The sequence below is a fragment of the Felis catus genome, chromosome C2 (genome assembly GCF_018350175.1).
Source record: "Felis catus isolate Fca126 chromosome C2, F.catus_Fca126_mat1.0, whole genome shotgun sequence".
NCBI classification, from domain to species: domain Eukaryota; kingdom Metazoa; phylum Chordata; class Mammalia; order Carnivora; family Felidae; genus Felis; species Felis catus.
Window position 1 is genome coordinate 42,428,195 of NC_058376.1, and position 13,421 is coordinate 42,441,615.

Consider the following 13,421-nt stretch of genomic DNA (forward strand, 5'->3'; position numbering starts at 1 on the left):
CACAGAAGCCTTCAATGTTTTCCTTTATATCCTGCAAATGTTCTGCCATAAACATTCAGCTCCAAAAAACTTCATTATTGTGATATTCTCTTTTATTTTTTTTTTAATTTTTTTTTCAACGTTTATTTATTTTTGGGACAGAGAGAGACAGAGCATGAACGGGGGAGGGGCAGAGAGAGAGGGAGACACAGAATCGGAAACAGGCTCCAGGCTCTGAGCCATCAGCCCAGAGCCTGACTCGGGGCTCGAACTCTCCGACCGTGAGATCGTGACCTGGCTGAAGTCGGACGCTTAACCGACTGCGCCACCCAGGCGCCCCATGATAATTCTCTTTTAGATGAGATAGTAGGTGAAGCATAACATACTTCCTCTCTGTGTGCTAAAAAAGCGCTTACGGAAACTCACGTGCCTCATTCTTTCCCACCTTCTTGCTTGTTCTTCCTTTGACCTTCACTAGTGCCTCATGATTTTAATGAGCCTCGATTTTTGAAGTATCCATGAAGTCACTGGTATTTTAGGAGGCAGACAGATTGTCCAGAAGCATCTGTGGATTCAAAAAGAATAACAGGTATTTTCCCCATATGAGAATATTTGCAAATTTGTTGCAAGTTGGAGAGGAAGTAAAGCAAATACTTATAAACAAAAGTATTTAACAAATATGTGTTACTTAACAAATGCCAGGCACTAGCGTAGAGATAATGCCCAACTTTCATAAAAATTGCAGTCCCTGGGAGGGCACATTGTAAATAATCAGTGTATATGAAAGTGTATAAGTGGGATCAGGTGCTACAAGGGAAAATGGATGGATTAATTTGAAAAAGTCTGGATTAAAGTAGGGAGGGCTCTGTTAGTGGATGAAGACAAGGGGATTAAGTGCTAGATTAGTAGTACCTGTGAAAAGCCACAGAGTAACTGACCTAATGAGGTAGAGATAATGGCTGGGGAAGTACTGTGATAGGAGGAGAAAAGATTATGAAGGACCTTGGAAACTCTGCAGGGAACTTACACATAAAACAAAGCAATTAGTGACCAAGGAAGTAACCTGTTTTTAAAATAAGCTTAAGCAGACTCATCACTTTCGTCTACAATGAGGATTTAGTCTTAGTCTTTTCACTGGAGAATTTTGCAGGTGAGGGAAAAGGTGGGAGTCAGAGAAAGCACCTGGGGACGTGTGGTAACTTGTCATTTTGTCTCTAGTTGCCTTCGGTTTTACTTACGAACTTAACTGAAAGCATAAATGGAGAGAAACTTCATGCAAAAGTCTTCTTTAGCACCTGAGTAATTAATGGGGTGCCTGGGTGGCTCAGTCAGTTAAGCGTTTGACTCTTGATTTCAGCTCAGGTCAGGATGTCATAACTCGCGAGACAGAGCCCCACGTCGGGCTCCGTGCTGACAGTGCACAGCCTGCTTGGGAGTCTCTCTTTCCCTCTCTCTCTGCCCCTCCCCTGCTTGCTCACTCTCTCTCTCTTTCTCTCAAAATACATAAATAAACTTAAAAAAATAAAAATAAAAAAATAAAATAAAATTTAAGTTATTAAGAGCAAAAATGAAAGTCATCTGATCATAGTGTTAAATTTGGATAACTCATAATAAATATTGAGCTGCTTTTCTCAGCCCTTAGATACACTTTATAAACAGTACATTTTATTATGCAATTAATGGAGCTAAATATTTTTTCAACGTACGTTATTACTGAGTAGTCGCATAAATGTAGAGTAATAGAGAATCCTAAGAATAACTTCGAAATATACGTTATTTTCCTGACTTTACCTCACCATGGTCACGAGACCACTTTTTTGGATCTAACAGCCTGACGCTTTCTAGTTTCTGGCCAGGCAAATTAAACGTGAGGAATAATAACAGATAAAAAGCTGCTTTCAGAAACACAGTTTTGTTCATTACAACTGACATTTTTCATACCAATTATTTGAATTATTTAGCATTTCCCATTCTACCCACCCCCAGAAGGGTCTTATATTTATTTTTAACAAAAGAGATCTTATCCTTTCTCAGTCCCATCCATCTTGGCAACTGCTCTTGCTTGGGACCATCCCGCGCCTAAGGCAGAAGAGGGTGGCCACAAAGACGATGAAAAAGCCACTGGAGTGAGTCAACTCTAGGCTCCAACTCACTGTGAAAAGTGGAACGTACGCACTGGGGTATAAGCAGACTGGAAATGATCACACATGGCAAGCAAAACTAGTCATCCTCCTCAACAACTGCCTGGCCTTGAGGAAATCCGAGATGGGATACTGTGCCATGTTGGCCAAAACTGGCGTCCGTCACTACAGTGGCAATACTATTGAATGGGGTGCAGTGTGTGGGAAATACTGCATAGTGTTGCACGGCGGCCGTCATGATCCAGGTGATTCTGATATCATTAGAAGCATGCGAGAACACACCGGTGAAAAGTAAACCGTGCAGAAGTTTTCCTTAATAAAACCCGCTGGAGTGCGTTAAAAAAAATAATAATAAATAAATAAATAATTTTTTTAAAAAATAATTAATTAATTAAATAAAAGGGATCTTAAAAATTAAAAAAAAACAAAATAAACTAAAAGTTCAATTGAATTGGATTTAAAATTAAAGTCAGAAAATAGAACAAAGCATTAAATAGTAATTGCCTATATAATTGACCAGATCGTGGAAGATAATTTTTATTTGAATGAATCTATGGTCTACAAATGAGGGTCAATTTGAAAATGGAATTCTAGAGTTTTTCTTTTTTTAACTTTCTAAACCACATAATTGGCTATCTGAAAATTCTATAGAAGAAGCATAATATGTCAGTGTTTTAAGTAATTCCTAGAGGAAGCAACAAAGACATTTTAATACTTGCAGAGGAAAGGCATCAAAATGACTTATGTGAGTTAATTATATTTTATATTTCTTACCTTCCCCCTCACATAATTTACCAGGGTGTCAGAATCTATCTATTTTATTAAATAAACATTAACATGAGTGCTTAGTGGACTAGCGTTTCTGTTCTTGCACCATAACGAATCTGAATGAATGTTCTAGTGACGCTGATTCAAATTGTGATGGTGAAAGCATATAGCATTAATACATCTTTCAAGGTTTTCAAAGTTTGCTTTTTCCTAAATCTGGAACTGTTGGAGGAAGGGACAAACTTAAGCCATTTTGATCAAGTGGAAGGTATACATTCTCCTCTCCAATTCAAAAGAGGAACCAGGAAAACAAAGCAGCCTGTTACCATTTTCAAGACAGACCTGAGACAAAATGGGAATGTACATTTGAATGAAGTTGGATCTTTAGTCTACTCCTTTCAAACCTAGTTTGTGGACTTCTAAATGGCAAATTTCTGGTCTTGCACAGTAGAAGATTTTCAATCTTTAATAAAGGCCACTATTTTAATGAATCTTGGGAATCCAGCCAACCTCCCTCTACTTAATAATAACAATAATAAAAATACTAATAACAAACACATATATCGCTATGGGCAATTTAATCTTCAAACCAACCCAATAAACCAGGCATTATTATCTCACGTTACAGATGAGGAAATAGAGGCACAGAGACAATAAGTAACAGTGCTAACAGCTAGGTAGTGATGGAACTGGTATTTAAACTCTGGCTCCAGATTTCATGTCCATAATAATAACATAATATTCCTCTCACTTTCAGGGCACATGAGTGGCTCAGTCAGTTAAGTGTTTGACTCTTGATTTCAGCTCAGGTCATGATCTCATAATTCATGAGATTGAGCCCTATGTCGGGCTCTGTGCTGACAGCTCAGAGCCTGGAGTGTGCTTCAGATCCTGCGTCTCCCACTCTCTCCACCCTTCCCCCACTCTCTCTCTCTGTGTCACTCAAAAGGTAAATATTAAAAAAATATTCCTCTCGTTTTCTCTGTTCTCTTAAATTTTAACATCAATCTGAGTTTTATAAATTTTTTTTAACATTTATTCATCTTTGAGAGACAGAGAGAGACAGAGCGTGAGTGGGGGAGGAGCAGAGAGAGAGGGAGACACAGAATCTGAAGCAGGCTCCAGGCTCTGAGCTGTCAGCACAGAGCCCGACGCGGGACCCCAACTCACTGGCTGCGAGATCATGACCTGAGCCGAAGTCAGACGCTTAACCGACTGAGCCACCCAGGCACCCGTCTAATATGAATTTTAGACTATAGTAAATGTAATGGGCTGGATGGTGTCCCCCCACACTCCAAAAATACATGCTTACATCTTAATCCTGTAAACTACAGATGTTACTTTACTTGGAAAAAGAGATTTTTTTTGCACGTGATTAAGTTAAACATCTTGAGATGAGAAATCATTTGGATTATCTAGGTGGACCCTAATTTTTTTTTAAGAGAGAGAATGAGGGAGGGAAGAAAGGAGGGAAGAGGGGCAGAGGGAGAGAGAGAGAGAGAGAGAGAGAGAGAGAGAGAGAGAGAGAGAGAGAGAATCTTAAGCAGGGTCCACATCCAGCACAGAGCCTGACACTGGGCTCAATCTCAAGACTAAGATCATGACTGGAGCCAAAACCAAGAGTTGGACACTTAGCTGACTAAGCCACCCAGGCACCTCATATGGGCCCTAAATTTAATGGCAAAGGCCATTGAAAGAGACAGACGCACAGCGAAAAGACACACAGAAGGGAAAGCAATGTTAAGAAAGAGACAGAAATGGAGTAATGTGGTCACAAGCCAAGAAAGCCAAAGAATGCTGACAGCCACCAGTAATTAGAAGAGGTAAAGAATGGATTCTCTTCTAGAGCCCCCAGAGGAAGCATGACCTTGCCAGATTTTGAACTCTGGCCTCCAGAACTGTGAGAGAAGAAATTTCTGTTATTTTCAGCCACCAAGTCTGTAGTAATTTGTTACAGCAGCCTCAGGAAACTAGTACAGTAAACGATGTGTTGGTTTTGGATAACTACACTGGAAACGCATTTTGAGGAACTATTAAGAGTGGTATAGCTCAGATAGACTTGTGAGAGATGATTCTTGAATATTCAAGAATTTTGCAAATTTGTTGTTAAATTGCTACCAATCAGGCAGCCCCTTACCCCCTCAGAATCACTTGCCTATTTCCCCACTACCTCTACTTGCTACACTACTGGAGCTGGGTGTTCTCTCTTGGCCTAGGTCTCATCTTTTCACAGCCCTCACTCATTGAGTCTAGTAGAGCTCTGGATTCTGGCAATAGGCAATGTTTTCCTTTCCTCAGGAGAGGCATCTTATGCCCTTTAGCAAGTTTTGATTATTACTGTTAGTGTGTATAGGGAGAAGAAGTGTGGAGAAAGCAGGATAAGAATATGAAGTGTTGCTACCAGCAAAACAGGGGCTTCTATAATAGACCTGTTAGAAACCCTAGTTAAGTATCGACACATTCAACACCTCCCCCCACCTTCTCTCTACCTGCCTCAGACACACATATACTTCTATTCTAAAATTCAGCTTATATTTCATAGGATAATTCCTGAGATCAGATATTCTTGAGTCAAAAAATGTTTCAAATCAAAAACTGGAATATTGTAACTTCCCAAAACCCATAGACATGCCTCTACTGTCTGAATATCTGTTGATTTACCCTGTATTTTTTCCTTCTATCCCAAAAGTTTTACCTAATTCCTAACTACAGGAAACCTTCCGCTGTGTATTGAATTGTGCTTGCCCAAAATTTATATGTTGAAGCCCTAAACCCTAGTTTCTCAGAATGTGACCTTATTTGGGGACAGGGTCTTTACAGACCCTAAGTATCAAGTCAAAATGATGTCATTAAAGGAGCACCTGGGTGGCTCATTTGGTTGAGTGTCAGACTTTGGCTCAGGTCATGACTTTGGCTCAGGTCATGATCTCACGGTTCATGAGTTCAGGCCCCACATCAGGCTCTGTGCTGACAACTCAGAGCCTGGAGCCTGCTTTGGATTCTGTGTCTTCCTCTCTCTCTGCCCCTCCCCTACTCGCATTCTGTCTCTGTCTGTCTCTCAAAATGAATAAAATAAAAAAAAATTTAATTGTTAGTATGTGTCCTAATTTAATATGGCTGCTATCCTTCTAAGAAGGGGACATTTAGAAACAATTATATAAGGAGGAAGATGATGTGAAGACATGGCAGGAGATGGCCATCTGTGAGACAAAGAAAGATGGAGGAACATATCTTCCCTTTCCAGTCCTTAGAAAGAGCCAAACTTGCTGATATCCTGAGTTCACATTAAGCCTCCAGAACCATGGGACAATGAATTTTGTTATATAAGCCAAACAGTTTGTGCTATTTTATTCAGCATCACCGGCAATCCCATTCAATCATGCATAATCTGAATAGAAAAATTGGACAAAGACAGAACCAAGAAAAATTATCTAGACTTACCCCACTTATGAGTATATAAAAGTGTCAGAATATACTATAAATAAAAACCCTTTATTTGACAAATACAAGGATAGTTCAGTGTTAGGAAATCTGTTGATATAACTAACTACAGTATATTAAAGGAGAAAAAAATAATCCCAGTGGACACTAATGACATACATGATAAGCTTCAATAAGCAATCTGGAAAAAACCTAGAAAAATATAAAGTATTACTGTTAAGTAATTTATAAATAAATTGATGAGTAAGTAATATTTTTAGATATCAACAGCAAATTTTAACTTAATGGTGAAATAGCAAAAATAATCCCATTAAAATCAAGAGCAATGTAAGAACAACTGTTAACAATCAGCAATATTCTGAAAGTCTTAGCCAATATAATTAGTAATTAAAACAAATGAAGCATAGTGTACAGAGAAGAAAAATTACCACTATTTTAGTAGTAGTGAAAACAGTAAAAACCAAAGAAATATACTGAGCCAATCAAATGGAACATTCAGTGATAAATAATAGATGATAGATGGTTTATAAGATAAATAATAGATGATATTTAATATCTATGATATATAAAGAGCCCCTAGACTTCAATAAGAAAGACAAACCATTGAATCGCAAAATACATAAAGAACAAGCAAGCCTCTTCTCCCCAACCGAGTCAACATAAAATTCCAATAAATGTGTGCAAAGTTTCTCAGCCCCATTCGTTATTAGTAAAAGGCAAATAAAAACAACAAGCTGCCACTTTTTTCTCATCAGATTAACAAAACGTAAAAAAGATTATCAATATGAAGCATTGGTGAGAAAGAGGAAACAATATTTAAATACATTTTGAGGGAATAAAGTTTGGTATCTGACCAAATAGAACGATAACATCAGAAAGCATGGTAATTTACAAGAGAACCAATCATTTAAACAGGTTTTACCAAGACTCTCCAAAGCAATATAAAGATAAATTCAAGAAAAAATTTACTATTGTATTCCAACCAGAGTTGCTTTAAAACATTTCTGAAGAGCCAGAACAGGCAGAACGTGAAACCTGGAAAAGAGTTGGCCTCAGTTGATCCCACTGCCAAAGTGGTATCTCCTCCACAATGGAAGAAAGTAATTTATAAAAAGGAGTTATCTGCTAGCGTAAGTTTTATGCCAAAAGTTTGGTTTGTTTTAGAAGCATATACGTTTTCAGGCTTTTCTTTCTGTATGAAAAGTATATTTCAAGTTAGAGGGTTTTTTAAACAAATATTATTTTTATAAGGTATATATATTACCTGCTAGAGTAAGTTACTTTTCCTATGGTACATGAAGGATTTTTTTTGGCATGTGTTTTTAATAAAATCTTTAACCAAAAACGTGGCAAAATAAGACATGCTTTAAAAATGGGGTGTAGATATATAGCTTTTATTGAATAGGTTAAGTAAGAAGGTTCCTTAGAAACAATGGAAAGTTTTATTTCATGGTGGGAATCTACAGGTGGTTGCCAAGACTGCTTCTTTGCAGTTGTTTGCACTCCCACCCCCCACCCATCTAGCTTCATGGGTGATGCATGTTCCTGTGATGTGCCTTAAAATCACCTGCAGAGTTTTAAAACTCTCCATGACCAAATGGCACACCAAACTGATTAAGTTAGAATCCTGGGCTGGAGTTTGGAGTCTGGGGGTGAGGCGAAGGGGATGGAGGTAAGTGGTCAATATTTTTAAAGGTCTGCAGGTGATTTCGCTGTACAATCAAGCTTGAGGACCACTGGTCTAATGTAAGCCCACCATTGTTGCTTTCCTACCATTGTTGATGGTTCAGAATGAACACTTGACCCAGGCTGGGCCACTCAAATATTCCCTTTGGAATTCTGGAACCGGAGATGAAAAAAATATTCCCTCTGAGCTGTATGTGACCTGAATATGCAAATTCAGAAACAGTTGGCAGCCATATTCCATGATGTTCCAATTCAATAGTTGAGGAAACCAGTATGTATTCTTATGGCAAACTATAGTTGTTCAGAGAGAAAGAGCCATGAGAAACAATGTGAGGAAACTTTCCTCGTTTATTACAGCAATCCAACCCTCAGGAACAGTTTTTACACTTAAATTCTGAAAGTCAACTAAATACCTTTCTAAAAATTATTTTTGTGTAAGCTAGTTCCAACTGAATTCCTGCTACTTGCAACCAATAGAATCCTAATTCGTTTGTGTCAGTAATAGAGGAGCATTTAGTGTTAAGTGTGGATACTCTGATTTTCTTTTAATATAAGGAGAGCTTTCTCAGAGAGCTGACAGTGGCAGATAGGGAAGCATGCTGCTTAGACCACCTTTGAGAACCTGCTGTTGGAACACAGCTGACTGACAGCTGCAGTTGTTCCCTCCCTGGATCCATCTGGAATGTTTCCCAGCCAATAACTAACCACAGTTACAGCATTTACGCCAGGCCACTCCTGCCTTGTGCAAAACTCTTCTGATGGACAATATTTTCAAGAAGTCCTCATCCACCTAGATGAAACTTTCTCAGAACTACACTGAGATATTAGACTCTTCCTATCAATCTATTTCCTTCTCTCTTTGTATGGGTATCAGACATACCTGGCTACCTGAAGATTCTCCCTACCCATTCCTGCTGTCTCCCACTTTTTCCTTCATAGGTGATTCTCCCGATAAATCTATTGCCTGCTGTATTTACTAGGACTGCCAAAATAAAATACTACACATCAGGTGACTTCAACAACAGAAACTTGTTTTCTCATGGTTCTGGAGGCTGGAAGTCCAAAAACCAAGGTATCAGCAGGTTTGTTTCTCCTAGGGCCTCTCTCTTCTTTGCCTTGCAGATGGCTGCCTTCTTCTCGCTATGTCCTCATATGATTTTTCCTCTGTGTGCGTACATCCTCTCTCTCTCTCTCTCTCTCTCTCTCTCTCTCTCTCTCTCTCTCTCTCTCCTTATAAGGATAGCAGTTGTATTGAATTAGGACCCCACTCTTACGACCTCACTTAACCTTAATTACTTCCTCAAATGCCCTATGTCTAAATACAGCCACACTGGGGTTTAAGGTTTTAACATACAAATTTTGTGGACATGCAATTCAGTTCATAACATCTGCCTAATACCTTCTTGGTATCTGCTTCTTGAAGCTTCCAAACTAATGCACTGAGCAAAGAGAAAAGGAGCTTTCTCAAATAGTGAGCCCTGCATCAGTGAAGGTGTTCACACAGAGCCTGAAGGATCGCTTCTCAATGATATCATCTGGTCCTACTGATTAGGTTTCTATCTGAATTCCAGACTCAAATAAGTTTTTTTTAATGTTTTATTATTTATTTTTGAGAGAGAGAGAGTAGGAGCAGGGGAGAGGCAGAGAGAGAGGGAGACACAGAATCCAAAGCGGGCTCTAGGCTCTGAGCTGTCTGCACAGAGCCTGACGTGGGACTTGAACTCACAAGCTGTGAGATGATAACCTGAGCCGAAGTCAGATGCTTAGCCAACTGAGCCATCCAGGTGCCCCCTCCCGCTTTTTTTTTAAATAAACATGAGCAGTAAAAAAGTAAACTGAAATCTGAAATACAAAGTAAAACCTGATTTAAATTAAGCCATGATATGCAAAGAGTCACAGAAGATACTTTTGCTTTCTGGGTTGGACCTCTAGTTCCTTTTTTTCCCATGACTATATTTGTACATAGGTGCAAGGTTTTCACTCATGTAGCCCAAGTACCTACAAGTGTAGAGCAAGTGTAGCTTATTGTATGTGTTCCACAACAAAACTTTCAGAAGTTTTCCTACAATCGTGTGCAGTTCATGGCCTTCAGAAACCCCACAGATAATTCTCTGGGGTAAACAACCTGATCACCAGGAAGACTTGATGTTATTATACCAATAGTTTTCAAGCAATCAGGGCCTGTAAGGCTTAATCTTCCTTACTAGAAAGGGAGGAAGGAATAAAGATGGAAGGAAAGAAAGGCAGGAGCGAGGAAGACATCTTTGTGATCTTGAAGGGAGATTCATGATTAGATGCCATGCTCTATGCACAGAGCTCTTGTGAAGCCAGATTGAGCTAAGAGTGAAATAACAATTACTATTTAAAAGTTACAGATCCCTTGGGGCGCCTGGGTGGCTCTGTTAAGCGTCTGACTCTTGATTTCAGCTCAGGTCATGATCTCTCACATCATGAGATGGAGCTCCGCCTCAGGCTATGCACTGGGCTTGGAGTCTGCTTAAGATTGATTCTTCCTCACCATCTCTCTCTCTCTGTCCATCCCCTGCTTGCAGGCTCTCTCTATCTCAAAAAAAAAAAAAAGGCTATATATCCCTAGTCTTTTCAGGCATTTCTAGAGTATTTTAAACAACAGACGGGAAAGTACAGATACCACAGAGTGTGAGGATTCAGCTCAAAATGGCCTGGCATAAGAGAAAAATTTTCTTTGAAAGCGACTATTTTTAGTTTCATATGCATCTGCCAAAGCCTTCCAAGAGCAACATGTTCAACAGCAAGTTTCACGCTTTGGGGAGATTCTGGAAAAATGTGGTGCTTGCAAGGAAAATAAAAACACATTACTTAAATTTCCAGACAATTAGTTTCCAAAACTAATTGTTCTACATGTTTTGGGGTCTATAACAAAGACAAAGGAATGTCAAAAATCGAAAGAAGCTGTTCCAAAGAGGTATAAGGAGATGGCTACATTACCTTAACGATTGATTCTACCGGAGGGTGCAATTCAAGCAAGCTTCTTCCTTCGTGGAATATGATATGACACTCTCTGTAAGTCAGTAGTTTTCATAAACTTGTCATTTGCAAATACGACTGGATTTTCTTTCCTTCACTCCTAGGGGTTGCACATTTATATAACTAGACCACTATTAATAGGCCAGCAGCCACAGGCTATGATGCTTGGATTCTCATACAACAGTGGGTTTAAAAGTTTTTGGGGTGCCTGGGTGGCTCAGTAGGTTAAGCGCCCGAGTCTTGGTTTCAGCTCAGGTCATAATCTCACGGTTTGTGAGTTTGAGCCCCGCATCAGGCTTCACACTGACAGTGCAGAGCCTGTTTGGGATTCTCTCTCTCCCCCTCTCTCTATCTCTGCCCCTCCCCCGTTCTCTCTCTCTCTCTCTCTCTCTCTCTCTCTCTCTCTCTCCCTCTCTCTCTCAGAATAAATAAAAACTTAAAGAAAAAATGAAATGTAAGTTCTCACTGTTCCAATTGTAGCATCGCTCTCACACCATGTTTAAGAGTGCCCTCTCTCCTCTGCATTGCCCCAGATGTAATTCCTGACAATTCCTTTTGGTGTAAACTGACCGAGCCCCTAATTTCAAAGAGGTCAGAAATAAGGCAAGAAACATGCCAGCGATGCTAGTGGCAAGCCCTTCCATCCATTCCTGGCAGAATGGTACAAGAGCATGCCTATGAATTCCCATAGAGGATTCCTTGGTGATGATTTTGGGGACACTCTGGGGTGTACCCTATTTAGCAGATACTTGGCCGAGAGCTCCGCCTCCCAGCATGGAACATCATCTCCAGCCCCAAGTCTTACAGTTGCCACCCTCACCTTGGGTAAACTGAATGCGCCCCCTCTACTTCTTGCCTTCCTCTGTATTTCTGGTTCTCTTTCTTTCTTTTTCTCTCTCTCATTTCTTACTTTTTCCTCTCTTAATTATTACTATGTTCTTCTTGTTCCTGCGTTCTCTTCCCGGACACATTCTCTTTATTTCTACATCTGCCCCTTTCTTGTTTTTCTTCTAGCACTCTTTCCCTCCTTCTCTCCATTCATATTTGTTCCTTCTGTCTGTCTGCCTATGCTTGGCTCATCTCCTCCCTACTTCTTTTTTTCTTTCTATGCTCATCTAGTCTTTTCTGTTTGTCTCTTTCTACCTTTCTTCTTTCGCTTTTTCCTTTTAAATGTCTTTTCTTTTTTAATGTTTATTTTTGAGAGAGAGGGAGAGAGACACAGATTGTGAGCTGGGGAGGGGCAGAGAGCCCGACGTGGGGCTGGAACTCACAGACCGGGAGATCATGACCTGAGCCGAAGTCAGACGCTTAACCGAATGAGCCAACTGGGTGCCCCTAAACTTCTTCTTATAAATTATTATCTCTATTTCATTATCTCAGTCTCTCTCTAATCCCTTTTCTATGTGGATCTCAGTTTGTCACTACTAATATCACCTACTCCTATCTAAGTGTCTGGAGGAAAGTAGATATTTCATTTCTTTTTATATTTTTTCTCTATATCATATTCTCTTCACCAATATCTGTCTGTGTCCTTTGCTTTTTCTCTTTCCTTTTCTTCATTTTGTATCTTAGCAAATCTTTCAGTGAATCTGTTTTCGTATCTTTCTCATCTCCTCTCATTTTCTCTGTCCTTTCCTCTCCTCCTGGTTTGGTTCACACACACTCTCATACCTGTCTCTCTCTTTCTCCTATCTCCACTTTTCACTGATTTTTTGCTTTATGTCTGTTTTCCTGTGTGCCCCCGTGAGCTCACATGCACATGGGAAGGAGACAGAGGGAAGAACCCAGAGGCTGGATCCGTGCCTTGTGACTCTGTTTATCCACGGGAATCTTCTGATTCAGTTGTCTGCAATGGGGCCAGTGAATCGAATAAGCATCTTGGGTTGAGATTCACCAGTTTAATGATAAAAGCTCTTGACAACTAGGATTAATCATCTGTACTTCATGCAATAATCAATAGGGAAATAAGGGAGATTTTGAGAATTATGCTGAAATAAGATCTCTGTGTGAGACATTACCAAAACATTATGGGAAAGAGGACTTGGAAGCAGAGAAACTAATGGAAATTCATATGTTCATATATATGTATATATATGTGTATGAATATATATACTTAATGTTTATTTTGAGTGTGTGTGTGTGTATGTGTGTGTGTGTGAGAGAGAGAGAGAGAGAGAGAGAGAGAGAGAGAGAGAGAGAGAGAAAGAGAGAGAATGAGCAGGGGAGGGGCAGAGAGAGAAGGAGAGAGAAGGGAGGGGCAGAGAGAATCCCAAGCAGGCTTCATGCTCAGGGCAGAGCCCAATGCAGACTCAATCTCACGACTGTGAGGTCAAGATCTGAACCAAAACCAAGAGTCAGATGCTTAACTGACTGAGCCACCCAGGTGCCCCAAGAAATTCA

The 13,421-nt window shown here is 39.8% G+C and overlaps 1 pseudogene; it reads left to right on the forward strand.

Annotated features, from left to right (window-relative positions):
- Positions 1-2,088: 2,088 nt before the first annotated feature.
- LOC101085565 lies at positions 2,089-2,441 on the forward strand (annotated as a pseudogene).
- The last annotated feature ends 10,980 nt before the right edge of the window (positions 2,442-13,421 follow it).